Source organism: Zootoca vivipara, chromosome 5 (genome assembly GCF_965207765.1).
Source record: "Zootoca vivipara chromosome 5, rZooViv2.hap1.1, whole genome shotgun sequence".
NCBI classification, from domain to species: Eukaryota; Metazoa; Chordata; class Lepidosauria; order Squamata; family Lacertidae; genus Zootoca; species Zootoca vivipara.
In genome coordinates, this window is record NC_142588.1 from 30,529,938 (window position 1) to 30,557,331 (window position 27,394).

At 40.5% G+C, this 27,394-nt stretch overlaps 1 protein-coding gene across 2 annotated transcripts in view; it reads left to right on the plus strand.

Moving 5' to 3' along the window:
* Window positions 1-27,394, plus strand: part of PCDH15 (protocadherin related 15) — a 620,078-nt gene that overhangs the window by 188,970 nt on the left and 403,714 nt on the right. For both annotated transcript variants that reach the window (XM_035137532.3, XM_035137542.3), the window contains exons 4-5: window positions 15,167-15,200; window positions 26,110-26,174. The gene's annotated coding sequence lies outside the window, so the exon portion shown is untranslated. The remainder of the gene's footprint in view (window positions 1-15,166; window positions 15,201-26,109; window positions 26,175-27,394) is intronic.

Consider the following 27,394-nt stretch of genomic DNA (forward strand, 5'->3'; position numbering starts at 1 on the left):
GAATTTAGGCCACCCCTTTATTGATTACAGAAAGTGAGTGGTTGCATAGGCTCTGGTTCGACTAGCTCCCTGCCATGCAGGTAGTGCTGACCCAGGGCACCAGAATAGGTCAGCCAAGGGTGAACACCTGGATAGGTGAAAAGTCGGGAACAGACTATGTCCGCCACCCAGATGTCCCCCTGGACTCAGGCATGGGCACAACCCCCTCTCAGGGGGTGACCAAACCAGTTGAGTCCCTGGATTCCTTTAACGGAATGCCCTTCACATAGGGATGGCGAGTGCGTTCTCCCATCCCTATCACCTGAACCAGTGCCTATCCACAACCTTACAAGTTGTGACGATTTGCTACATGACAGGCAAAACCCAAATGGCAACAGCCAATCAGCCAAGTGGGGAAAATTCCTGCCGTGGCCCTGTCCCAATGTCAGATGACACACGACAGCATAGCAAGGTCAAGCGCAAAAGCCCTAAAAGTAGGACGAGGTGGGCGGGTGTTCCGAATGCACACGCCGAAAGAGGAAGCTCTGGGTCATGTGCATGGGTATATATAGGTCCCTCGATCCATTTAGACTGTGCCCCCATTGGCCAGATTGAAGCCAACATCAAGGGACCTACCAATTGGGTGTTGAGGTTGACCAATCTTACCCACCCACAACACAGGAGGTCAGTCTCCAGGTCTCAACAAAACACGTGCCCTCTTTTAGGGAGGACACGATTAAAGAAACTAAGTCAGCATGCTTGCTTGAGAATATGTCCCAATGCACAAACATCCATTGGATTTGGCTGTACAAATGTTATGCCAGAGCAAGCCTTATTTAAATCATTTATTTAAAGCAAGACTGGACAGTTTGGAGTCAATGAAAATGGTATTGTTGAATAACTAGAAAACATAATATGGTTATAATTAAAATAGTCTTTCAAAGAAAGTTTGTGAAAACGCTAGCTGATGAATGCCTTTTTGTGCATAATATTATCTACAACAAGTATGCAGGGAAATAGAAGGGTGTTACAATCAATGACAGACATAAGACCAATCAGCAAAACCTGTTCCATTTCAAACAGTGGAATAAAGAATTAGAGATGCGGAACAAATCTGACAGTACAGGATGATATATGAGATAATGCTCCGTGGAAAACTTAATTTGTTTTATCTCTCTGTATCTTTTCTGACTTTTTTTGCATAATGTAAATATTGTAAAAAAATAATGAAATTTTAGTCTTACTAATGAGTTTTTTCCTGACCACTTCACAGGTAGATTATCCAGAGTGATGAGCAGCACATGAAATACAGAGCTATAACAATATATTCCAAGATCAAATATTTTTTGGCTTAAGAAAAGGCCCTTAGAAACACATTCATACACCAAAGAGCATGAAATTTGTACATTAAGGACCCTGTCTTAACTTCTAGGCTATATAATATGTATAGATATTATATAGCTTCATATATTATGATCATTCACAACTTAGAATGTATTAGGAAACATTTTGCCATCCTCTTACAATCCCTGTCTGTTCCTGTTAAATAGTGAGCTATAATGCAGTGAAATCAAGCATGTCTGTCTCTCTAGTTGCTGCCTGCTTCTAGCCCAGCTCTCTCACATAACTCTGCCTCTTGCCCTTCTCACTACCAGCCATGTGATGAAGGGGGACTACCCATTTCCCCTCTGGCACAGAAAAACCTTCTTTAATATAATGACTATACTTGTGCTGGTACTTAGGTGGCAAGTAGGCCCTTCCCTGGCTAATTCAACAATGGGATCCTCCATTAGATTTTAACACTTGCTGTTTCCAGGGAATTAGAAGGAACCTCAGGCATCATACAGACTGACCCCCGCTCCCAAACTCAGAACAATAAATTCTTTTTCTTTCAGATGGATGACTGTAAAAGTAGTGCCATCTCCTCCTTAATAGCCTACCTACTCTTTAAAAATTAACAGGTGAGGCTCTTCTCTGCATCCTGACAGTGGTGAAGGTGTGACTGGCTGGGATGCAGAATCACATCTTCTCTGTGGCCATGGCCAAATTTAAAACTCTCTGCCTCGTGCTTTCAACTGCCTAGTCAATACAAGTTCTGGCAAGCATATGGCATGCAGCGCTGGTGCATCTTTAGCAGACTGACCTCTTGTTTTAGGTTGTTTTTATATATTGCTCCTGCCTCTAGCAATTAATGGTTTGCTGTCTTGCTAATGTTTTCTGAATGGATTTCTGTAGTTGTCTTTTGCGTTGTTTGCTGCCCTGAGAATCGTGAGAAGGGCAGGATATAAATCTGCTGAAATATATTGATAAACAACCATTGCGTTAGTAGAAATGGGAATTCCATCCCCTGAATCTAATACTATAAACACATTTACTGGTTTAAAGCAGAGCAAGGTTGTTCTTCTTCTCAATTCAGATAAAAGCTGATTTGGGATAAATGTATCAAAATGCAGTATTTTGTAAGATAGGCAGGATAGGTCCAGGATAGATGTGAGTTGTGGCTAATGTGGGTGGATCATTTCCCAAGTCAGTGGTGGGAGTTCACTGGATGCAGAGTGAACAGGAATCTGCACACAGCCCAAGACACTGTCAGTCAACTTAAGTTTTGCCTCCTGTCCTGCTAATGAAAAGCGCCACTCTGTTTTGAATTATTCAGCTGAGAGAGCGATAGATTTGTCGGCTTTTAGTATACCAGATAAGCTGGTTTGGATCTTGAAGTCATCTTCTGATGCCCTTCTCCATATGTCTACATCAAATGAGGTATGATGAGTAGTTGTAAGAAAGAAGAACTTGTGGAAAGTCTCCCTAGAGAATGACAGATGACACACGACAGCATAACAAGGTCATGCGTGCAAGCCCTTAATATAGGGAGAGGTGGGCGGGTGTTCAAATGCACTGGCTCAGGGAAACATGCATGGGCTTAAATAGAGGTCTCTCGATAGACTTTAGCTGGCATCCCATTGGTATGATTGCCCCCAGCATTGAGGGATCTCCAATAGGGTGTTGTGGCCATCCAAACGTTCCCACCTACAACACAGGGTTTGGCTGCCAGGCCACACTGCAACACATGCTCTCTTGTTAGTGGGCCCGATTAAGCAAAAGTTGGAGACCTTGGCATTGCTCAGAGGTTTCAATATTAAACCCTTTGGGTAGATTTCATATCCTTTGGATATTCATAGAATCATAGAGTTGGAAGAGACCACAAGGGCCATCCAGTCCAGCCCCCTGCCAAGCAGGAAACATTCTTGTACTATTCTTGTACTCTTAAAATCCATGACAATTAGGTGCTGCTCTGAGCTCTGTTAAATTGGTTTTATTTTCTGCTACTAGTTTTCTGCTGTATTAGTTTTGATGGCTTTATAGCCTTGTTTTAATTTTTATTGGGTTGGTATTTGAACTTTTATGAAACACATTCTGATAGGTTTCACAACTTTTTCCTTGAGTAGCTCCATTACATAAGCCCCCCCCCCCTTGAATGGCCATGAAGTTGCATTACTGATCTGATTTCATTCTACCATGTAATTGTTTTACTGAGTTATGTTCTGGGGTTACTTTAGAGTTCAGTTACTAAATTAAATCCATTTAGTTATTAATTACCATTATAATAGAATAGAATTAATATCAAAATAAATGTTTTAAACTGTTACTACAATGAAGAACTACAAAATTTAATGGAGTAATATTAAGTCACAGAATAATGAGAACCAGCACTAATGGGAATGATTACAAATGTGAAGAACAATTATGTCTAAACTAATCACAGAAGCTGGAATATATGATATTCTTTTGCAGAGTTTCTTTTGCAGAGTCTTGAATACTCAAAATTCCCATAAATTACATAATTGATTATGATTCCCCCACCCCATTTGCATTTTGTTTCCTTTGCAATGAAGTGAATGTGGTAGAACAACATAATGACAATGTAATTTATGTAATTAATTATGTAAGTTACGTAAATTATGTAATTTAGCTACAGAAAGATAAATAGTGTAGTTGTTGGCAGAAGAGAGACTTGCTGCATGTAACAAACACAGGGTGAAATGCAAAAAATGCTTTCTTACATCCCTAAAAGTAACATATATAATTCTAAAACTATCAGCTCTGTTGTTGTAAGATCAATTATCTATGTAACAAAAATATAAAATAACATTTTCTCTCTTTTAGGAGGTGGCATACTTTTAAGTGAAATACACAAAACTCAGTTTAAATACATCCCAAAATCCTGTGAACAAAAATGCAGTATGGACACTTTCAGAATGTGCTACTGTTAAGCAGAGTGACACAACTGTGATTGGATGCGTATTGAACCTAGAAAGTAGGAGAGTCTCTAAGGTAATAGATCTTTAGGCACATGCAAAACTAGGGAACCCGTCAAAATTCACCCATACAGCCAAGACTGAATATTGCACAGGCACAGGCAGAATGAATTATGCCAGGGGTTGAGCAGCAGTTAGGTGTAAATAATGGCTTTTCAGACTGGAGATTAGCTGATTCAGCCCTTGGCAATAGCCGGGAAGCTGCAGTATAGTTTTTATTTATCATGTTCCTTAGTGGATAATAAATTGGCATGGAGGTGAGAATTGTTTTGGTGATTATTGTGATCAAATAATTATCTAATACTTTTGGACCTTTGGTCACGAAGCTTATCTTCCTCACCCATCATTCCATTGTAGTTTTTACACTCAGCTATTGTGTTATGTAAAAATATATCCATGTAATATTGCTACTAGGGAAACTTTATTATTATTATTTATTCATAAGGTTTATAGATGGATAAACATTAGAAAATATCATTGCAATATACAACAATAAAAATGAAATTATAAAGACAGATGAAAACTGTTTCCAAAAGAAATATACTTCTGCCCATGAATCAACTCATCCTTTAGGGAAAGCCTGTATGTTTGTTTGTTTGTTTGTATCTAATGAAATGTGTTTTATGTTGGAGCCTGGAACTTCAGTGGATAGTGTGATCCCCAAGGCAGGTGCCATGAAATGCTCAAAGAACACATGTCACAAAGCTAGACAAGAAGTTCATTATATAACACAAGAAACTTCTGGCTCCACCCAAATACAATGAGATCCATTGCCACCTAGTGACTAAACCAGATGTCACTGTCTCTGCAGTAGAGTTCCAATCAGCCACATTGATGGATTAAAAACCTTTGATTAACTAATAAGTTGGGTTTTTGTTGAGCATTCACCAAATGTATTATTTTTATTTATTCATTTCTTACAATTCATATCTCGCCTTTTACTTCACGAGCTAAATCAACCCAGCTTCGAGCTTTTGTAACAATGCATAAAACATATCCACGAGTAGAATAGAATAAAATAAAAAGTCACAGTATATGGGTCAGGAAGGAACAGCACCAAAATAAGAAAGCCAAGAAAGCAATCAGCTAAAAACCTTATGAAATAGCTTTGTTTTGGCCAGATTCCTTCAGTGAAACAGCAGCATCCAACTGGACTTTAATTCTGAATAGTGAGATGCGAGACAAAAAAAAGGGGGGGGCTAATCCACAGCCCAAACCTTATCTGAATATTTTGGCAGTGGACTGTTCTTCCTGTGAAACAAGGAGGAAGACATAGTGCACAAGTTCCAGGAGATCTCTGGTGTACACTCACTTCCTCAATTGGAGCATAAGTGTTGGGAGTGGGTCACACCTCTGGTACAAATTAACGCAAGAGCCATAAATTACACACACCGTCTTAAAAAGCATGTTTCCATTCTTTTGCATCCTTTTAAACTATGTGGGGAGGCTATTGTTTTGTTTGTGAGTATGTTTCTTGTGTTTTTATATAGTTAACTGCCCTGTGATGCCCAGATGAGGGGTGGTATAGAAATTTAAATAATAATACTATAATAAAATAAAATATAATAATAATAATAATAATAATAATAATAATACAATAAAGACTGCTTCTAAAAACAAAAGAAAGTGCGCAATTTTCTCTAGAATTATTTTTTTACCCAAATGCATTTTTGAAACATTTTATCAAATTTTAAATTGATAAATAAAACTCATATGATTACTCACCAAACGTTATTTAACTGGATTACAGCTCAAGCAAAATGAAACAGTAAAAGGGCTTTGTTTTAGGATTTTGGAACTTATTTTTGGCCACAGTTTTATGGTTACAGAAATATAGTTCAGTGGAGAGGGAGAAAGAACATTTGGTTTATTCTTAATCCTTCCTTTGAGCATGTATTATCTGCTGCTGTTCAGAAACTTTACAGCATAGGGAAATAAATGGTTAATTTCCTGTCCTAAAGCAAAATACAGTGTCAGTTCATTCAAAATAGTTGTTTCTGTTTTTAAAGCAGAAAATTAGTATGTCAATTTAACAAGCTGCAATCAGTTTTAACCTAGCAAAATCAAAGGCACAATCAAGAAAATTTACGCACTAATCTAGGGCAAAACACTTTTGGCTAGGAAGTCATTGTTTACTTCAGTAGAAAATAATGTAAAAATAAATATTTTGATGACCTAGACATTTTCAAAACTATCAAAAATCTAGAATATGTGTTAATGTTGAAATAGCTGTATTTGCTGGGCTGAATATATCCAGACATCTATACCCTGTTTCTCATATTTTAAGACATACCCATAAAATAAGACATAGCAGGATTTTTAAGCATTCAAGGAATATAAGCCATACCCCGAAAATAAGACATAGTGATAGGCGCAGCAGCAATGCTGGCCGCGGCAGGAGGAGGGAAAAAATAAGACATCCCTTGAAAATAAGCCATAGTGTTTTTTTTTGAGGAAAAATAAATATAAGACATGTCTTATAATATGAGAAACATGGTATCTACAAACACTTAAGTAAAGGTTTAGAAGAATGCTAAACTCATATATGGTGTGTATAATTTCAGATTAGTCTATAAAATCCAAATGTAGAAATATATCCAATAAGCAGTAAATTTAATGTGCTTCGACAGTTCCTATTTTGTAATTTAATATTGATTGGTCATTAAATGAATGCTTAGACAAAAAAATTAATAGGCATGTAAGATATTAATGTACTTGTCAGCTACCATGGTTAATTCAATATTTCTTCAGTGATATATACATCATCTAGAGTCATAATGAGACATCAGTTTTGTTAGAGGTTTTTGGTCAGTTGCTACTTAACAGTTTTACAGTATAACAGCTGAGACATTTGCTGCATTAAATGTATTATGCATTGCTATCTAACAAAGCTCCTTTTTACTGACATGGTGAGGTAGATTGGGTGGAAGAATCCCCCTGTCCAGATCTGATCGACCACCAGCTGCAGAGTGATACCCATGTCACTCCAGTAGTGTAGAGCTCTCTAGTGTAGAGCGGTTGGAAGATGAATGGTGGCTAATGGATTGAGGTTGAATCCTGACAAGACAGAAGTACTGTTCGTGGGGGATAGGGGGCTGGTGTGGAGGACTCCCTGGTCCTGAATGGGGTAACTGTGCCCCTGAAGGACCAGGAGCGCAGCCTGGGAGTCATTTTGGACTCACAGCTGTCCATGGAGGCACAGGTCAATTCTGTGTCCAAGGCAGCTGTCTACCAGCTCCATCTGGTATGCAGGCTGAGACCCTACCTGCCTGCGGACTGTCTCACCATAGTAGTGCATGCTCTAGTTATCTCCTGCTTAGACTACTGCAATGCTCTCTACGTGGGGCTACCTTTGAAGGTGACCCGGAAACTACAATTAATCCAGAATGCGGCAGCTAGACTGGTGACTGGGAGCGGCCACCGAGACCATATAACACCGGTCCTGAAAGACCTACATTGGCTCCCAGTACGTTTCTGAGCACAATTCAGAGTGTTGGTGCTGACCTTTAAAGCCCTAAATGGCCTGTATACCTGAAAGAACGTCTCCACCCCCATCATTCTGCGCAGACACTGAGGTCCAGCGCTGAGGGCCTTCTCGGTAGTGGCACCCGCCCTGTGGAATGCCCTCCCATCAGAGGTCAAAGAGATAAACAACTACCTGACATTTAGAAAACATCTGAAGGCAGCCCTGTTTAGGGAAGTTTTTAATCTATGACATTTTATTGTATTTTAATCTTTGCTGGAAGCCGCCCAGAGTGGCTAGGGAGACCCGGTCGGATGGGCAGGGTACAAGTAATAAATTATTATTATATTATTATTATTCCACCTGCTGAAAATCTAGGTGGTGGTGCCATGAATGAGATCACCATCACTAGGAGCCAGCAGAAATTGACTTTTCTAGGGCTGATTGTATCAGGGTTAGTAGGGCAGATGACTGCATTGGACTCCAAAAGAAACTGATCACTGTTCCAGTTTCAGTCTTGCACAGCAATCTGCCTGCCTCCATCTTCCATTCCAGTTGCCATGCACTCCATTAAACCCCACTGGGTTTGCAGGTGGGGGGAGAGTAGGATTGCTCCCTAAAATTCCTACCCTTTGATAATGCCCTACTCTCTTTTTCACATGACATAATACGATACTCTATAATAATCTGATATATGTAACTTAACCAGTTATTCACTCATTTAGATGTTTTCTGCTTGACCTGCAAGGCAAAGTCCTTGGATAAAACTTGAATCAAGCGAGCACAACGAGGGCAGAGGTGGACTTTGGACTCTCAAATTTTGGCAGTACCCTGTGTGACGCTAAAAGTCAGCATCCCCTGTCTCTCGCACTCTCTTCTACAGCATTGTTGTGGCACCCAGTGTAGCCAAACCAGTCGCGCTTCTCTAAAGCCACCTCTGACACAGGGTTCAGCTTGCAGCTTGCATCTACTAAGAGTGCAAAATGCTCTATCATGGGAAGAACAATCTGCAACCATCACCCATGCTTGCTATTCTAAACATAATCAAAATCTTCCACTTTGGTGGGCTTGTGGGTTGGGGCTCTGTGACTAAACTCTGCATCATGTACTTTCAGACATTAAGAGCCTCCACTGTGCCCTGCTGCCCAGGCTTGATAAAGCTCCTTAGAAATGAAGAATGTGCAGCAAGCTACATGGTTTTACAAGTTTTGCATGCACAAATATTCAGTTTAAAAAGTTTAAACCTAGCCACACTTAAAAAACACAGGCCTTTCACAGGCTTTCCCATCGTTCAAAACAAAAGCATCTCAGAGGCATTGATGTTAAATTTCTTTAATAAAAGCAGGTTACATGCTGTCTTCAAAATTAAAACAAAGGCAAAAATACTGCCACATTTTCCCACTTTCTTTGGTCTCTTTTATATTTCCTTGTCTTTGTCTCCTGAAACATGGCATGCTTCACTTATGTGAATGCATTTTATAGTTGGAGAGAGACCTTATATTACAGGGTTGTCAGTTCAAATTCTGACAAATATATCAGGGGCAACAAATATAAGCATGCATGACTTTAGGGAAGAGAGTTTTCCCACAGTTTCCTTTTTCCATAGGGTGCCTTTCATTATAATGAAACTAATATTTTTATTACATCTCCTGTCTCTAGTATTGATGATACTGGAGTTAAACCTAAAAGGACTCTGAAGATGAATAGCTTGCTCCTGTGATATTGCACTCTACAACTGGAGCACATGGCATAGAGCTTCAGTCTTCCAAACTCTATAGATCAATGCTTAAAAATAGGAAAGCAATGCACACTAGAGACTTTGAGACTAGAGTGGAGAGGGCTCCCAGTATGAGGTTAACAGATTTTTTTCAATGAATTTGGGGAGACTTTAATTAATTAATTAAACACTACACAATTGGGATGTTGATGCTGCAGCTATGGCGGTGGCAGAGGGGCAGCCACCGCCGTGACCTCAACCGCCACGTTTCCCCTTCCTTCAAGGCTTCTATCTCCTTTCTCCATTAGCCCGGGCAGCTCCTGTTGTTGGTTCTTTGGTGGTGGTGGTGGTGGTAGGGAAGTGGTGTGCGGTGGGTCAGGCATGGAAGGCGGAGAAGGAGGGCCGAGAGCAGCAGCAGCAGTGAGGCTCGGGCAGTGCAGTGCCTCCTTTCCCATCAGAGCAGGCCCAATCCCATTCCTACTTGCATGCAAGCAGGAGGGGGCGGGGATCCCTCAGCTGGGAAGCGAGGCTTCACACTGCCTTTTGGAGCAGCCCCATCCCAATTCCTACTTGTGTGCAAGCAGGAGGGGGCAGGGATCTCTCAGGCAGCACAATGCCTCCCTTCCCATCAGAGCAGCCCCAATCCCATTCTTACTTGTGTGCAAGCAGGAGGTGGCGGGATCCCTCAGCTGGGAAGGGAGGCTTCCCGTTGCCTAACTGAGAAATCCCTGCCACGTCCTGTGAAGCCTCCTTTCACAGTTGAGAGATCCCCGCCCTGCTCCTGCTTGCACGCAAGTAGGAGTTGGGAGGCTGCTCCAATAGGCAGCATGAAGCCTCCCTTCACAGATTAGTTGCTGTGGGGTCAGGGAAGGTGGAGGCAGCCCAGAAGCTGCATCTTAGAGCCCCTGCACCACCATCATATGGGGACTTCAGAGCAGCTCCTGAAGCCAGCCAGAGCCAACTGCTCTGGGCTGCTGAGACTGCTGCTGCTGTGTTTCCTGGGGACATTAGATGAAATCCAGGGACATTCCAGGGATGGAATTTGTCCGGGGACTTATTCATAAATCTGGGATCTGTCCCCGGGAAACAGGGACATCTGGTAGCCCTATCCCAGTAGCCAGTTGGAGAGCTATTTAAACCTGCTATAGCTTACTCTCCATTCCCATGGATCCTTGCCCTGTGCCTAGCATGAAAGCCATTTTCATAAGAGTCCTTCTGGATAGGAACAAAGACCCATTTAGGCCAGCAATTGTGCTCCCTCTGAAACTGGGGGTGGTACACAGCCACCCCTTTCCTCTGAACGGAGCATCATATTACAATTGGGATAATTACCCAGTTATCTCTAATAGTACTGCCCTACGGATTGTTTAGTATTAGATTAAGCAACAACTTTTGCCTAATTTAGGGATATAATACAATTGGACCCTTTCACTCACAAAGGGCTATTCATCCAACTGGAGAGTAGGAGATGATATTTTTTACTGATGTCACCTCCCACTCCATTTTGTAGGGAGTCTCAAGTCTCTGGTGCTGATATTCAGGGTGTGCTGGGGAGACAGAGAACTGGCAAAAATGGCATCCCCTTCTCTGATCTGCTGGATCAGAAGCCCTCCTGTGAGGACAAGGGCACCAATTGCATGTCAACCAATATTTATAATGTATCCTGTGCTTTTCAAGGTGTTGAGTGTTTGGCAGCTTTAAGTGTCCTGGAAGAAAGAGGATACTGTGGATTATCATTGCTAGCTGGTTAAATTTCAAGCCCCACACCATCAGAAATGCACGCTCAGAAATTGACATTTACTTCAATTGCCTTGTTTTGACAATGCTGAAATTTGCTTAATTAGATTGACTTCACTTAATTCATTTAGCTAGTTTTCTGGAGTCAATGCAGCCTAAACAAATTAAGCAAAGTCTAATTAAACTATCTGAACCTAGAATCTTTTTTGTTCAATGTCTTCGGTATGTTTGTTGTTTTTGTTTGCTTCTGTTTTGTATTTTGCTGATTTCAGCATGTTGTCGCACATGGCAGCAACGAGAACCTGGCAACGTACCAAATATAAGAATATGCACAAATTGTTTGAGAAATCAAAACATACTGACTAGAAATAGCATATATTCAATGCAAACTGTCAAAATAATGAGAACATGTTCAAGAACAATTTGCCAAAATTAAGAAGTACTCCTTCATGTGTCTAGTGAAAAATTCATAATTTTTGGGTTTGGGCATTCCGGTTTGGGGAAATATAATGTTTGTTTACTTATTCATATTCCACTGGCAGTAAATATGGCCTGCTCTGAAATAGAAATTTTCCTCTCGTCTCTGGGTGTGTTTTCCTCCATAGTTTGCTGAGAACAAGCTGGAACCTTAGTTTTGTTTGTGTAACAAGTCCTAGCTGCTCGGCTGAGTTGTTGTTCTGTTTTTCACCAACAAATACAACTGTTGAAGTTATTCTGACTCCTGCTGCTTCCTGGTATTAGAGCAGGCTTTCCCCACACAGTGAGTACTCTTTACAAACCCATGGTTTACCACACCACCCTTCCCTAAAGGAGCTCAGTGCAGTGTGCAAAGTTCTCTCTGCACCCAATTTTATATTCACAGAAAACCCCCTGAGGTAAATTATGCTGAGTTTCACAGCAGAGTGGGGATTTTGACCTGGGCTAAACATACCAAGTATTAAGGACTCTTGCTTGCTATGTTAAGAATGAAGATACATTTTATATATTTTTATTTTCTACTGTGGTATAAAATATCTGGGAGAAAAATGTAAGTGAAATATTCAGTAAAACCAAAGCTAGGATGAAGTCTTATATAGTCCATATTAGTAAAACTGAATTAACAACTGCTTCCAAAAGAGTGTTATATGCAGCTGTTCTGGTGTGTGTGTGTGTGTGTGTGTGTGTGTGTGTGTGTGTGTGTACCCTTCAATATATATCAGCATTTAAGAAAAATTTTCCTTGGTGCCTGTAATGGCTGAGTTGTTTGCTTGGGATTTTTGATCTTTCAAACTGATTACCAGAAATGTCAACATCCTTCAGGAATGAAAACAGTTATTTCCCACAATTCAGTTTCTGGGAGCTGGTCTACCATTTGGGAAGAGTCATGCAAGTAATCATACATTAATAAGCCTGATCACTTTGTTAGTCTATTTTGTTCTATATCTGTGTTTTGTTCATTTTTTTGTTCGTTTGTTTTTTTTAAAAAACACAGCTTATTTTGTTGGTGTGGGCTTGTTGCATCATTTTAGGTGAACAATCTGACAATGGGGGGCATAGGTTAAACCTATTCACAATGTCCTCCAGCTTACTCATTTCATGATGTTAATAAGATATTGTATTTACTAATTTTAAGTAATTCTAAATCACCCTTAATTCAGGCTTGTGAACCACCCTGTAATCTAAAAAATTCAAAAATTAAGTACAGTGCCTGCAAATATAGCTCATTTGAAAATGAATTTATACCTGAGCACAAAACCCCACGGAATACAGTGAAATTTATTCCATTTCAAACACCCACAGGTTTGGGCTGTAAACAGAAAATCTGGAGTCTCCTGAGTGTCAAAGTTGACACTGCCATAAAAAGTAGTTTTAGTTGAAATGGCTGGTTAACCAATTATCACTAAGTGATTCTGGAGAGCAGTTTCTTTTTTTTCCAATCGATGTGAAAGAATCTATATGATATTGTACCTGTAGCTTAATGACAGTAATGTTTGACTGAATGGATTGCATAATGCAATAAACGACTCCAGTGACTCCAATTAAAAGCCACGACTGTGACGGCCTTGTCATTTTGTTGGCAAGATAGGAGTAACAAATCAATTCATACCCACCTCAGATGATCATCAGAATTATTCCATTAATTTCATTGAGCAAGCACTGAAAAGAATTGTGCAAATTCAGTCCAATCAGGACAGAACATTTTCAAAATAAAGTCTCTGTTTCAATAACCTTCAAACTTCCCAGACCTGGGAAGCACTAGGGAACCGAAACAAGCACTAGGGACCAATTTCTTACATTATTTTAATCAAATGTTTGTATGGTGGTAGTTGAAGCCCACGCTAGATCAGACCATGACCCATTAGTGGGCTGTGACCCACCAGGTGAAGACCAATGAGCTAACTCCTAAACAGCAAGAGGGGTACTTAGGTGGTATCTTGACATAATCGAATATCTCTGTTAAGTGTTGTTCACTCTCATGTGACACCAAAACAAGAGGCAGAAACTTGGACTGTCTCTCAGCTTCTACACAGTCAGAATTAAGTGTGTCTGGAACTCTGTATGGTAGCATATATATGCACATAGACTTCCTGTGCGCTAAACACAATTCTTAATTGTGTGTACATTTGTTCTGTTCAGATCTTCTGCAAATGTGTGGCAGGAGAGCTGCATTCAATGAGCACATGTTGCAAGTGGGAATGTCTTTAGTCTTTAAGAGTCATTTGAAAATGCTGCAGTGGTTCTATCCTTCCAGCACGACAAGACTTTGCCAATTATGTAAATACTGTTAATTTGTTTGGAGTGATTGTAATGTTTCTAATCATATTCTGTGGTAGTGTAAGAAGACCCCTGCTGGATCAGGCCAAAGGCCCATCTAGTACAATGACACCTCTACTTACGTTCATACTTACTTATGTGCAGCAAACTTATGTGCAGCAAACACATACTTACTTATGTGCAGCAAACCCGGAAGTATTTTCCAGGTTTTGCCCCGCGCGCATGCGCAGATGCGCGCTACACACTGCACACATACGCAGAAGCACTAAACTGTGCCACACGCATGCGCAGAAGCAGCACCTCCAAATACGCACACCTCAGGATCCGACTGGAGCTCCGGAACGGATCCTGTGGCAACCGGAGGTACCACTGTATAGCATTTGTTCAGTCAAGGATTGTCTTACCACATTTTGAAGTTAGTGATCATATAAAAGGCCACCCTTCTCATACGGTCCAGAGTCTAAAATACCCAACGTAAACACTCTGGCCTTTGCGATGTCCTGGTTGAAGGATGAAAACAGCTATTGCAGAGTACACATTAAGCAGAACTCTTGCATCACTTCAGACACAATACTTTTCAGCGGAGATATTTCATACATGTGCATGCAAATGTGAATTGGACTTGAATGCTATCAGGAATTAGCTGTATTATTGGCATACTCCAGGGTGTTTTTTGTAATGGGATGAAGGAAGAGACAAATTCAATCTGGATGTAAATTCTCTTTTTTAATACGACTAAACAATATTGAAGAAATGCAAATGTATGAACTGCAGATGTGAATACATTTTGTCCTAAGAGATTTGTAAGGAAGTAAAAGCCCCGAAGGCCTGAAACTGCTTCTGAGTTTTATGCATGTTGTGTATTATCTTTTTGTCTGATACATTAATCTTGCATTAGTTGTCTGGATCCTTAATTGACAAATGCTTGCTTAGAATATGCAGACTGTCTGAAGGAATGCCTCAAGCATAATCTCCATATTATTTATCTTATTAAAGCATCCACTATGTGGGTGTAAAATATCTTCCAAGACATTTTATTTATTTATTTTGCAACCAATTCTGCCCCTAGGAGACAGAATAAAACTTTACTGTAATAAACTGTAAACAGCGGTAGTAATAAGCAGATTTATATATATATATTAGCTAGTACATAAAAATGTAAACAAAAGACTTTAAAACACATGTATTTCTTGTTTTCAGGCCACCGGAGCTCTGGTGAAGAAATGCAAATAAGGTACTGTTTATTTTCTTTTAATATAGAAATGCTATAAGCAAATTTAAATTTTACAATATTCTTTCCCAATTCCCCAAAACTACAGTAATCATTTTAGGGGTTTTTTAATGGCACAGTATAAAAATAAATATTGCATGCTCATTGTACCTCATTTTCTTGGCTGATTCCTGCACTGTCCCTAATGGTCTATTTTCTATACATGTTTGACCTTTATATGTCACCTTTTTATTTAAGTGGCATGTATGTAGATTTGAGGGATTTGTAAGGATTGTGGTACAGATGAATGCTGAATATGAATCTTTAGATGAGTGATAAAACCTACATTATTTAAACACACAGCTTTTCGGTGCGGTGGAGTGCAGGGAAGTTCAGGTCCTGAAAGGTTTTTTTAAAAATTCAGTGAGTGAAGTGGATCCTCAAGGGGAACTTCAGTTCAGTGTTCTTAGTTTGGTTACTTTGGCTGTGTCTACACATAACACTCAGCCAAACCATGACTTAGTATGAATGTTACAGGTAGGTAGCCGTGTTGGTCTAATGCAAACTTAGTTGGTCTCTAAGGTGCTACTGGAAGGATTTTTTTATTTTGTTTTAGTATGAACTAGTGTCATTCAGCCCGTTCAGTAAATGGGCGCTAGCCGGGCGGGAACGGGGGGGAAACCCTGGGACCGCGCAGGCATCGCCTCCGTCGAGCGCCTGAGGCCCACCGGCCCCTCCTCCGCCTCCTCTTGCTGTCCCGAGTGGCGACGGCCTCCTCCACCTCCCTGCTGCGGCAGAGTGACGCGGGGCGGCGAAGCGGGAGAGCGAGGGGCGGCGCACTTACCTGAGGCGCGCTGCGGGAGGCGGCGGCAGAAGCCTCTTCCTTCTCCTCAGGAGAAGGGAGGTGGAGGAGGCCGTTGCCACTCGGGACAGCGGGAGGAGGGGCCAGTCTCTGCGCTCCAAGTCTCTGCATCCAATCCCTGTGTCCGTGGGGCACATGCACAGTAGCGCGGACACAGGGACAGGACGCAGAGACACTTGCACTTTATTATATAGGATGTGTGTACCCCCAGGGAGGAGATCACAGCTTTTTTTGCTCCTCTCTGTTCCCACAGCCAGATTTAAGGGAGCTTGACCAGTTCCGTCACACTGGACACAGAGCCTTGGTGGTGCTGCAACTATGATTTAGAATGGAGCACGAGAAGCAGTGGGGGCAAATTTTGCCATTGCACAGGGCGCCACTGAATTTTGAGACCCCAAGGTCTGCCACTGCAGCTCCTCTTACTGTGGAACAGTAGCTGAGCCATTAGTGGTTAAACTCTCTCTTCCTTAATCATGAGCTATACCCAAAGTTTGGCTTAGCTGCCACACTGCATTGAGAAAAATGAGTGCTAGATCTTCAGGGAGCCAACATATTTAAGTGTTCCCAATAAGCTATAGTTTGTGTTACTGTGTAAAGCAGCCACCAAAGGCTGTTTTTCAATGGGAATGGATTTTGCAGCTATCTGAAATGACCAAAGTTGTATGAATAAAGCACCTGCAATGGTAAATAAGTGGTCTAAGCCCAGAATAACTCCTATTTGCTCCAGTTAATCAGGTTTAAGCCTCTCTAGTCACCCTGTGAGTAGCCTAGGCTAAGAGAAAGTGACTGGCCCAAGGCTATCCAGAACGTTGGCTAAGAATGCTGTTGAAAGAGCCATTTTTGTGAAAGAGTATTTTTCTATAATACTAGTTTAGTTAGTTAGTTAGTTTTACTGCCCTTCATCCAAAGATATCAGAGTGGTTCACAGCATAAAAATACAAGATAAAACACAAAATACATAATAAAACAAGAACAAACAAAACCAATAATCCCCTCTCCCATAATTTATGTTGATGAGCAAGAAAGCAAATATGTGAGGGAACTTAGACATTTTGCACCACACAAATGTCAGTGTTAGACACAGTTTACACTAAAGGAAAGCAGTGCCTTTTACTAGCCTTGTCAGATTTGTCACTGTAGTCTACGCTTTGACAATTCCAAGGCCTGCTTTGGAAACTCCAGCCGATGCAGAATGTGGCAGCCAGACTGCTGATCGCCGGCAATATTTGACACCATTGTTAAAACATCTGTACAGTACTGGCTTTCCATTTACTACTGAGCCGTGTTCAAGATTCTATTTTAATTTACAAAGCCCTGAAGAAGTTAGGTACAGGGTGTCTTAGGTTCCCTAAAGCCTTGTATCCCAGCTTGATCACTGAGATTGCCTGCAGGAGTGTTGTTAGTCATTTTCTGAGTTGGTTAGGCTCATTTATCTGCAACAAGACAACAAGCCTTTAGTGATATTGGCATGTCTTGTGGAATTCTTTGCCAATAAAGAATCAGCAGGTGCCTCCTGTTTCAACTTTTAAACATCCGCTGAAAATGTTTCCAATCCATCAGATTTATACAAGCAATTAGGAATACACCAAATTAAGAATACATGTTTTAAACTGAGCTCTGATTTTAAATACTGTATTTGTATGGGGGGGGGTTGTATGGACTCGGGTGGCACTGTGGGTTAAACCACAGAGACTAGGGCTTGCCGATCAGAAGGTCAGCGGTTCGAATCCCCGCAACGGGGTGAGCTCCCGTTGCTCAGTCCCTGCTCCTGCCAACCTAGCAGTTCGAAAGCACGTCAGTGTGCAAGTAGATAAATAGGTACTGCTACAGCAGGAAGGTAAACGGCGTTTCCGTGTGCTGCTCTGGTTCACCAGAAGCGGCTTTGTCATGCTGGCCACATGACCTGGAAGCTGTATGCCGGCTCCCTCGGCCAATAAAGCGAAATGAGCGCAACCCCGGAGTCGGTCACAACTGGACCTAATGGTGAGGGGTCCCTTTACCTTTATGGGATTTTTAATCATATGGCTTTATGTACAACTGTTCTAAACCACTCTTTCCTTTGGATGAAGTGATTGCTAGATACTTTGTAATATTTGAGTTTATTTACGAACATACAAGTTGGCCACAGATTGAAGCAGACAGCTTAACTAAGGCAGTCAAACTTTTCATACTAAGTGGGCCGCAAGAATACTTTGACATGGAACCTGCAGGCCACATACTTGTGTGGGAGGGGGGGGGGAGAAGGCAAAAATTTGGTGCCCCTTACCCCCTGTCCTTGTGCTGCCTTCCATAGCTAGCCAAGTGAATCACCAGGCTTTGGGAAGGAGGCATGAAGCTCTGGCAGGGTCCTAGAGTCCTCCCACCTCCTTCCCTAAGCTGGGAAAGCACCAACTAGGCTTTCGGAATGAGGAATGAGGCCTCTAGGACCCTGTCAGAGCCCTCACGCTTCCTTCCCAAAGCCCAGCACCACATTTGGGGAAGGCAGCACAAAGGCTGCTGTGGGTGGTCAAATGTTGCTGAGGGCCACCAAAAAGGCATCAAGGGCTGCATGTGGCCCTTGGGTTGTGTGCTGAACTGCCCTGGCTTAAACACACCATCAGCAAAATCCACTACCCCAGATCTGATTTCCAGAGAGTCAGCTGCAAAAATACAGGGTGTGTGTCCTACTTCCAACAGAAGAATGTCACAGTTAAGATTGTGCTGTCTTGCCTTTTGCCCAATCAGTCAGTTATATTATCCTTTCCCCATTCAGTCAGAAAGCTTGTGCTTTCTGGGCAATGGTAACATTAGGATTCTCTGAGCCTCTCTCTTGTTGTAAAGGCTGCATAAAGGAATCACACTGTTTGCTTCCTCCCTTAAGATGGGATCACTGCTCATACCATGGCAAGGGGGGCAGTGTATATGCTACAAGTGGTCTCTGCACAGAGTGATGGATGTACTCAGCGTGGTTATTTAATTTCTCAAGTATGCCTGCCCCATTATTTGGAAATCACTGTTTGGAATGGGCTTGGATGTAGGATATCTAAGCTCACTTCTCCACTTCACTAGAAAGCATATTGGATGGCCTTGAGCTAGTCACTATCCCTTAGCCTAACCAGCTCACAGAATAGGACTTAAGATGTAACTCTGACTTCACTGAAGGATAAATGGACTTTGAATGCAAGAAATAAAAAAGGTTGAAGGAAGAGATAAAAAGAGGCAGCTAAAGCCAATACCAAATGCTGTGTCCTTTAAAGATTAGCACTTTTAAACAACACTTTCTAAAAATCAATTTAACAACAACACAGACAATGCATTATTCAAACCCATAAACAAACACACTTATAAGTCCATTGCATTTGGCAGGGAAGCCTTTATGTAAACTTTACTAAATGGGAATTAAAGTAATCCAGTCTGTGGGGTATTTTAAAGTTTAGTACCATGGCTTCAGAAAAACCCTTTGGTTCACATACCTCTTTAAGAAATGACTTGTTCTATTCTGCTTTAATTTGAACAATTGTTTCCTTCCCCATTTTTAATTTTATTCTCACTGTAGAATGCAGAGGATGCCAAAGACTTATCTCTCCTTCATAAATGGCCATAGCTCAAACTATTAGTGCAGGAGAAAAGTGTGAAATTATTTTAAAAATCCACTTTAAGACAAAAAAAATTAATCCCATAAGCTGTTCAATCAAGTATTAATGAAATATTTCCATTATTTCCAAATGAATTCATTTTAACCAGAGGTTCTTGGCAATCTCTTGCCTTGCTCTGTTGGTTTAATGCCAACATTGCTGACATAGGGATGCCAGAAAGAAGGCAGAAAAACCAGATGTGATGCTGACATAATGCACCCTTCCCTGACATAGAATAATAGAATTGTAGAGTGGGAAGAGACCATGAGGGTCATCTAGTCCCTTGCAGTACAGGAATCTTTTTGCTCAATGTGGGGCTCGAACCCCTGACCCTGTGATTAAGAGTCTCATGCTCTATCAACTGAGCTATCAGTCCTAGATGTTGTCTGCTCAACATATGAAATGTACCAATATTCACATACTTCACTATTATTTCACCGGAAGGATCTAATTTGCAAACACCTTTATTGACTGCTCCCATATGTAAAAAATACTGTGTTTGCTTAAATACCAACAAGCATACAAAACACTTGTGCATCAAGGGCTAGGCTAGGCTAGATCCCACTGAGGTAAAGAAAGAGGTGAAACAACACAGCCTATCAAACAACCTATCAGAAGAACAATTTATTTTGCAATCACTTTTTTTAAATAAAATAAAAAAATATACCGTATGTACTAATAGAAAACTCAAATGCTATATAGTAAAAGGGAGGTACCAGCATGTACCACAAAAAAATATCCAATGTGGACTTTACATAATCAGTAGTCACAAAATGAAGGATTCCTTAGATAAATTGAACCTGCACAGATTGTGCATTGCTTATATTACCAATCTTCATGAACCCTCTGTCTGCCATTACTTTCTGCCATTGTTTTCACTCATCCTTAGATTACTTCTAGATTCTTTTGACTTCATAGAAAGAGTGGTTTGTTCCTACACGTTACATTGCTTTGATGCCGACTTTTAATTTAGCAGACTTCAAATTTCATTTAGGAAAATGTAGAAGAGGCAGTGACATACTGCTTTGCAAACGTGTTAGGAGGATATAATGTTTTAGAACGATCAGAGCAATGTTTATTTAGAGACCTCTTTGCTCTCTTAAACAGGTTGTTTAAGGAATGTTACTGTGCATTTGTATGTGTTACTCCAGGGACAAGGAAGATATAATAGGTGTTAAGATGAAGCTGATATGCTGTATTAAAAAACACACAGAGAGAGAAATCAGCTCACATCTGGGCAGTGTGAAATTATTTGCTCCTTTGGCTTTCTATTACAGAGTCATAGAATTGTAGAGTTAGAAGGGACTGTCAGAATGGACACTTCCCATCAGAAAGTTCTTAATGATATTTAGTTGGAATCTCCTTTCATGTAACTTGAATCTATTGATTCTGGTCTTAGCCTCAGGAGCAGGAGAAAGCAAGCTTGCTCCATTTTCCATGTGACAGCCTTTTAGATATTCAAAGATGGCTATCAAATCTCCTTTCAATTTTCTCTTTACCATTTCCCTCAACCATTCCTCATACATCCTGGTTTCCAAAACCTTGGTCATCTTGGTTGTCTTCCTGTGCACACATTCCAGCTAGGTAATATCCTTCTTAAATTGTGGTGCCCAGAAGTGGGCACAGTACTCCAGGTCTGAACTGACCAAGGTAGAATAAAGTATTTCTTCCCTTGAGCTGAACACCACCTCTATTGATGCAGCCTAGAATAGCATTAGCTTTGTTGTTGTTGTTGTTGTTGTTGTTGTTGTTGTTGTTGTTGTTAAACTGCTGCATCACACTGTTGACTCATGTGAAGCTTGTGGTCTATTAAGACTCCTAGATCTTTTTCACATCTACCACTGGCAAGTGTTTTTCTTTACCTCTATCACATTTTTAGTCCAAATAGCATTTTTATATTAACATCAATCAGGCTAATGTGCCTTGGATCCTAAACGCCTTGGTACTCAGACATTTGGCTCCAGAATGCTGCAAACCCAGAAGTAAGTGTTTCCGAACATTCTTTAGAACCTGAACGTCCAATGGGGGTTCCGTGGCTTCCAATTGGCTGCAGGAGCTTCCTGCAGCCAATCAGAAGTCACACTTTGGTTTCTGAATGTTTTGGAAGTCAAACGGACTTCCGGAATGGATTCCAAGGTATGACTGTACATCCATTAATATCATCTCAGGATAGACAAAACTGATGTAACTGTATACAACCAAGAGCATTCCTGTATTGGGGCAAGGAATGGGAAAATATTGTTCTGGGAACTATTGTGGAGCTTGTTTAGGGGAAGAAATTATGGTGTAGAAGGCAGTCCTATTATTTGAGTCCTTTCATCAAATCATGTTTTCCAAATGCCAACCTTCCTTAAAATGGCATATTATCCAGATAATTATATTGATTCTGGGAACAGAATGAACAACTGAGATCATTACATGCTCTGAGGTTTTGCGGATTTACATCAAGGAAGAATAATGTCAGAATAGGAATTTGTTTTGATCATTTTGTTTTAAAGTGAGAATAATTAAAAAGCAAGTCATGCTCTAATTCCCTTGTCTTAAATTGCACTCTCTGAAATTGTTTAATTATTTTTTTATATGAGCATAGCTGCTCCTTGTCTATTCTTGATCACCGTTGTTAATGAGAATAAAAGATCAAGAGCATGAACTGTGTATTGCTTCACATGAGCATTTTCTCAAACAAGCTGGCTTAAATATGTTTGAGTGTTCTCATTAGCTTCCTGATAATGATGGTAGGCCTTATGGATACTTCCAGAGTGCTGGTGATTGCACATCATTTTTTAAAACTCTATGTTGATCTTGTGACTTTCACCCAGCATGGGGAAAACAAAATAAAAATTCAACTGCTGGAGCCGTTCTTCCTGCTGTGATTATTTTAGGAGGAAGAACTGAATCTACATTGAACTTTACATTTTCATGGCTCTAATATTACTTCATCTGAATGCTGCAACCTCAACCTCTTTGAGTATGTTGGCTATTCAAGTGGTTCAATGTGCTATTTGAATATAAACAAACTTGATGATAATGATGATGGGAAGCACTTACAATTTATTTCAGTGGGGTTTGCTTCCAACTTAAAAAATATATGGAGTGTAATATATGGAGAATAGCTCCAGTTTCAAAATGTAGCATGCAAGGTGTTCACATTAACCATCACCTAGCACCTTTGCCGATGCCTTAGGTTTTGTTCTGTGTGGAATGCCATGTGACAACAGGGAATATTTGACAATGAAGAATTTCACATTATACAAATCAGTTTAATAATACTGCTTTCTGGGATTTCATACCAGAGTACTTCCCAGCCCTACCTGGAGATTCCAGGGATTGAACCTAAGATCCTTTGACCCAGGAGGCCTCGGGGCAGAACATTATACAGTTGAGGTGGCATGATAATGAATGCCATATGTCCCACCCACTTTATCACTATGGTGGAGAAGGAACTCTGATGAAGATCTTTATTAATGCATGGAAAGATTCATAATGGAAGAGGTGGTAGAGTAGCATCCTTTAGCGACTGGGTAGATCACCACAAACTTCTGCTCCAGTTTCTCTTTTTGATATAGCCCCAGAATCCTTTGCTTTCATAACTCTGCAGGCAACAAAGATGCATTTAACATGCAACGAGTGCAAGGTGGGGAAGAGCTCTTCACACTCTGCACAATTAGCCTGTAAAAATTATTTTCACAGAGTAGCATCTTATGTGCCAGGTCCCTGGGACTGGATTCCTTTTTGTTCAGGGGGTGAGAATAAGGACTCTGAATAAGAAAGGACATTGCATGTAGCTCCACACCCAGAAGTGTGTCCCCAAGAGAAGCCCAATAGTTACTAGGGTACCTCAGCCCCAAATATGTTGCATTGTCATCTTATGACTTGGAATGCAACAAGGGGCTCCCTTGCTGCGTTGGAGTAAAAGATTGCTGGAGCAGCTACACTTTATAAGTAATTGGAGACACCTTTTAATAATAAAGGCAGACCTTACAACTGAGCGAGAACTACTGATTCCAAATGAGGCTCACTCTAAAGCTGACTGTTGCTGAAGCGGTATTAGGGCATTTTCCTGCTGAGCCCTACATGAGGACTTGCCTCATAAGGACCAGCCCTGAGGCCAGATTGGTGGGGTGGTGAATTGTGCCCCCTCGCCACCTGATCACTGCTGCCTCCAGTGGATATTTGCCCTGATGCCATTTGCCACTTGTGTTCAACCCCTGGCTACTTACCTACACAATACTGCAGGCTGCCCTAGCTACAAGGATGCTGGCTCCCTATGGAACATAGTGAACAAAACCTGTGTTATCCAGGTACACATGAAAGGATTGGTGTTGTCATCTTAGGAGTTGCCCTGGGCATCTGGTTAGTCATAGTTAGATTAAAAAACAGGTTGAGCTCCATGTACTATTGGTCTAATGTGGCATGACATTACTCATGTTCCCTTTAAGACATTTAAAAAGCCTAAGGGTTTAGGATTAAAAAAGTGGATTCCCCCCCCCACTGCCACCCACCTTGAAAATTTTGAAACTCCTCACAGTTTCAGAATATAATTGTTGTGGTGTCTTGGAAGCTGTTGTATGATAAATACAAGACCTTGTGGAGTTAGATAGTTGTTTTTTAAGATCTAGGCCATGGTAGATAAAATCATTTGTTAGCACTTTGCAGCCTCCCTATATAATTTGCATTCATTATGGTCCCTAAAGAATTGCAGATCCTCAAAAAAGGATACCATTCAAAAGTAATGTGTTGATGTTTACATAGGCCATGTATATAACATTTCACAAAGTAACATAAATACAGAAGACAGCCTCCCCCTCCCTGCAAGAGATGGAAGCCTGCAATATAATAATGATGGGGGGGCATTTATGTGCAAATGCAGTTAGATGCCCTCAGGCTTTGTTTTGTTGGGGGGGGGGGTATTTCAGATTTCCAAAGAGGAAAATAATTTATATGTCATTGAGTGTCTTCAATAATTTCCATACAGATGCTTCTTTTAAAATTGGTTTCTGCGTCCATAAGAGTATGGAACATATGATATTGATGTGGTGCAAGAAAAGATTGGGCAGAAATCAAATTAGAACTGATACACATACCATTGGGAAATATGCAATCAATAAGGCTTTGCACGTAAAACTATGATGTAATATTTTATTTGCATCTGCACTCAAAATGAATGAAAGTTTCTTTTTATGTTCTATTCTGTCTTAAAGAATAAAAAAGAACTTTTTTGCACTAGTTCCAGGATGATTTGCCTCAGAGTATGTGAAATGACTCCCAAAGAAGAAAAATTAAAGCAGCACACACACATTTGTTTTCTTCATTTTATAATAAATTTTGTGTTTTTTTCCAGTGAAAAATAATGGGTGATATTCTTTGTAATCAAATTATCCTTTCTCTGAAATACAGCCCAATTCTATTTATGCCTACTCAGAAAAAGATAACAGTAATGTTCTCTTGAGTGAGCCTTGACAGGAACTTTGAGGACTCATTAAAGCCTACCGCAAAAAAGAAAGACAGACAAGTTTCAAATGCCCTCTCATTTTTCTCCAACATAGACTGAAACCTTATCTAGAGAGGAATCCAGAGTTTTGCACCTGTAGAATTTCCCCTATAACCTATACAAGTTTAATGTAGTCCAGTAGCTCTATTAGTCTGCCCTCAGTAGGGATAGTCAAAGCCACCCTGTAGGTCTTCATGGGGGAAGATGACCTCCTTCCCACTCTAGGCTTTTGGCTTTAAAGCATCTTTTTCAAAGGGATGAAGCCTCAGATTGGTTGGGGAATGTTATCTAAACTTTTCCAATTCTTTTTTTGGGGGAAGAACTCAAGTTATTTCCAGGTCAAGATGAGGGTTCCTTTTGAAGCTTAACCATCTGTACTCAGAAGTGATGCTCCTTTAATTTAATAGGTTTATTTATTCCTCAGTAATTGATGGTGGTGTTGGGGAAGATTGAGGGCACAAGAAGGGGATGACAGGACGAGATGGTTGGACAGTGTTCTTGAAGCTACCAACATGAGTCTGACCAAACTGCGGGAGGTAGTGGAAGACAGAAGTGTCTGGAGTGGGGTCTATGGGGTCATGAAGAGTTGGACACAAGTAAATGACTAAACAACAACAACAACAACAACAACAACAACAACAACAGTGCATAGTATTGCAGCCTTAATCTACCCAAAAGGGACATGTTGTTGCTCATATGGAAGCCTTCATTTACTTAGTCTACAGCATGTATTGTTATTAGATAATGAACTTTTCTTATTACTGCAAGTAGAAAGTATGTTCCTAAGTAATACTGTAACCAGTTCAGACTAGGATTTAATGATTAGCAAAGATCCTATATAGGCTACACATTAACTTGGAGGGGGGTGGAATGCAGCTTAATCCTTTGCAGAAATATTTCACTATCTGTTGAAGGGAATAATTTTTGTTTAGTTTCATTTATCTCTTTTTGCTTTTGTTCCTCCAGAATGCATCCAATTGCAATGAAACAACATACTCTTCTGGGAAATGAAGTGACCCTAAAGAGTTCAGGTACATTTCTTTTCTTAACAAAACCACATAATTCAGAAACAAAACCAATGTTTGCTACATAAAACATAATCTGAAATGCAGGTATCATACAATTTGTTTGTTTGTTTATTTTTAAATATTTATATTTTGTTGAAAATTTTCAGTATCGAAATGCAGTGAAGGGAATGAAAAGGAAATCCAAAAACAAAATCAATGCTTAAAACTATAATACAATATATATTATTATAATACAATATATGTATATTGGGTACATAGTAATACAGATATTTTGATGAGAGTACTCTGATTTCTCTTCATATTGTATACATCTTTCACATTTTATGATTTACTTATTTTTTTAAAAGAAAACTGGAGAAATAAAAAGCCAGTTTGAATATTTGAATAAAATGAAATATTTCACATGCTAGAGCTGGAATCCTGTGCACACTCCCAGTGGTGTGAACGCAGTGAGACTTGTGAGCAAACATTCACAATATTGCATTGCATTAATCAAGAGCAGTATCCATCCTATAGAAGCAGTAAAAATGTGTGTGTACCTATAAGTAAGTTCATGATGTAATTGATTGCGTGCCCAGGCACCATGAGCCCACCACCCCACACTGTGTATGAGATTGAATGACCGCTTGTGACAAAATCCCTTTGTGTTCAAATTAGGCCACAACTTTATTGATTAGAGATCTAAGGGGTTTGGCTTAGGCATTGGATATAACCCGTATCAGCCCTTCTCCTGCTGGTTGATTCACTGAAAGGTTGGGCCAGTGGTGGCACATCAAATAGGTACCACCCCACCAAGATCACCTTTTGGAGAAGTGCTATGGCCCTAGTCCCCATGTGTGTGTTTCCTCCAGGATCTCTTTAACAGAATGCCCTTGTGAACTTGAGGAATGTTTCCAAAATAATAAAACATGTAAAGATGAAGCTTATTACCACTATTTGTCTGGCAAAAAGCAGACATGGATCCCTAGCATTAACACTATGGTGTAGTGCAGGCTTCCTCAACCTCGGCCCTCCAGATGTTTTGAGACTACAATTCCCATCATCCCTGACCACTGGTCCTGCTAGCTAGGGATCATGGGAGTTGTAAGCTAAAAACATCTGGAGGGCCGAGGCTGAGAAAGCCTGGTGTAGTGGTTAAGAGTGGTGGACTCATAATCTGGTGAACCGGGTTCACTTCCTGCTCCTCCACATGCAGCTGCTGGGTGACCTTGGGCTAGTCACAC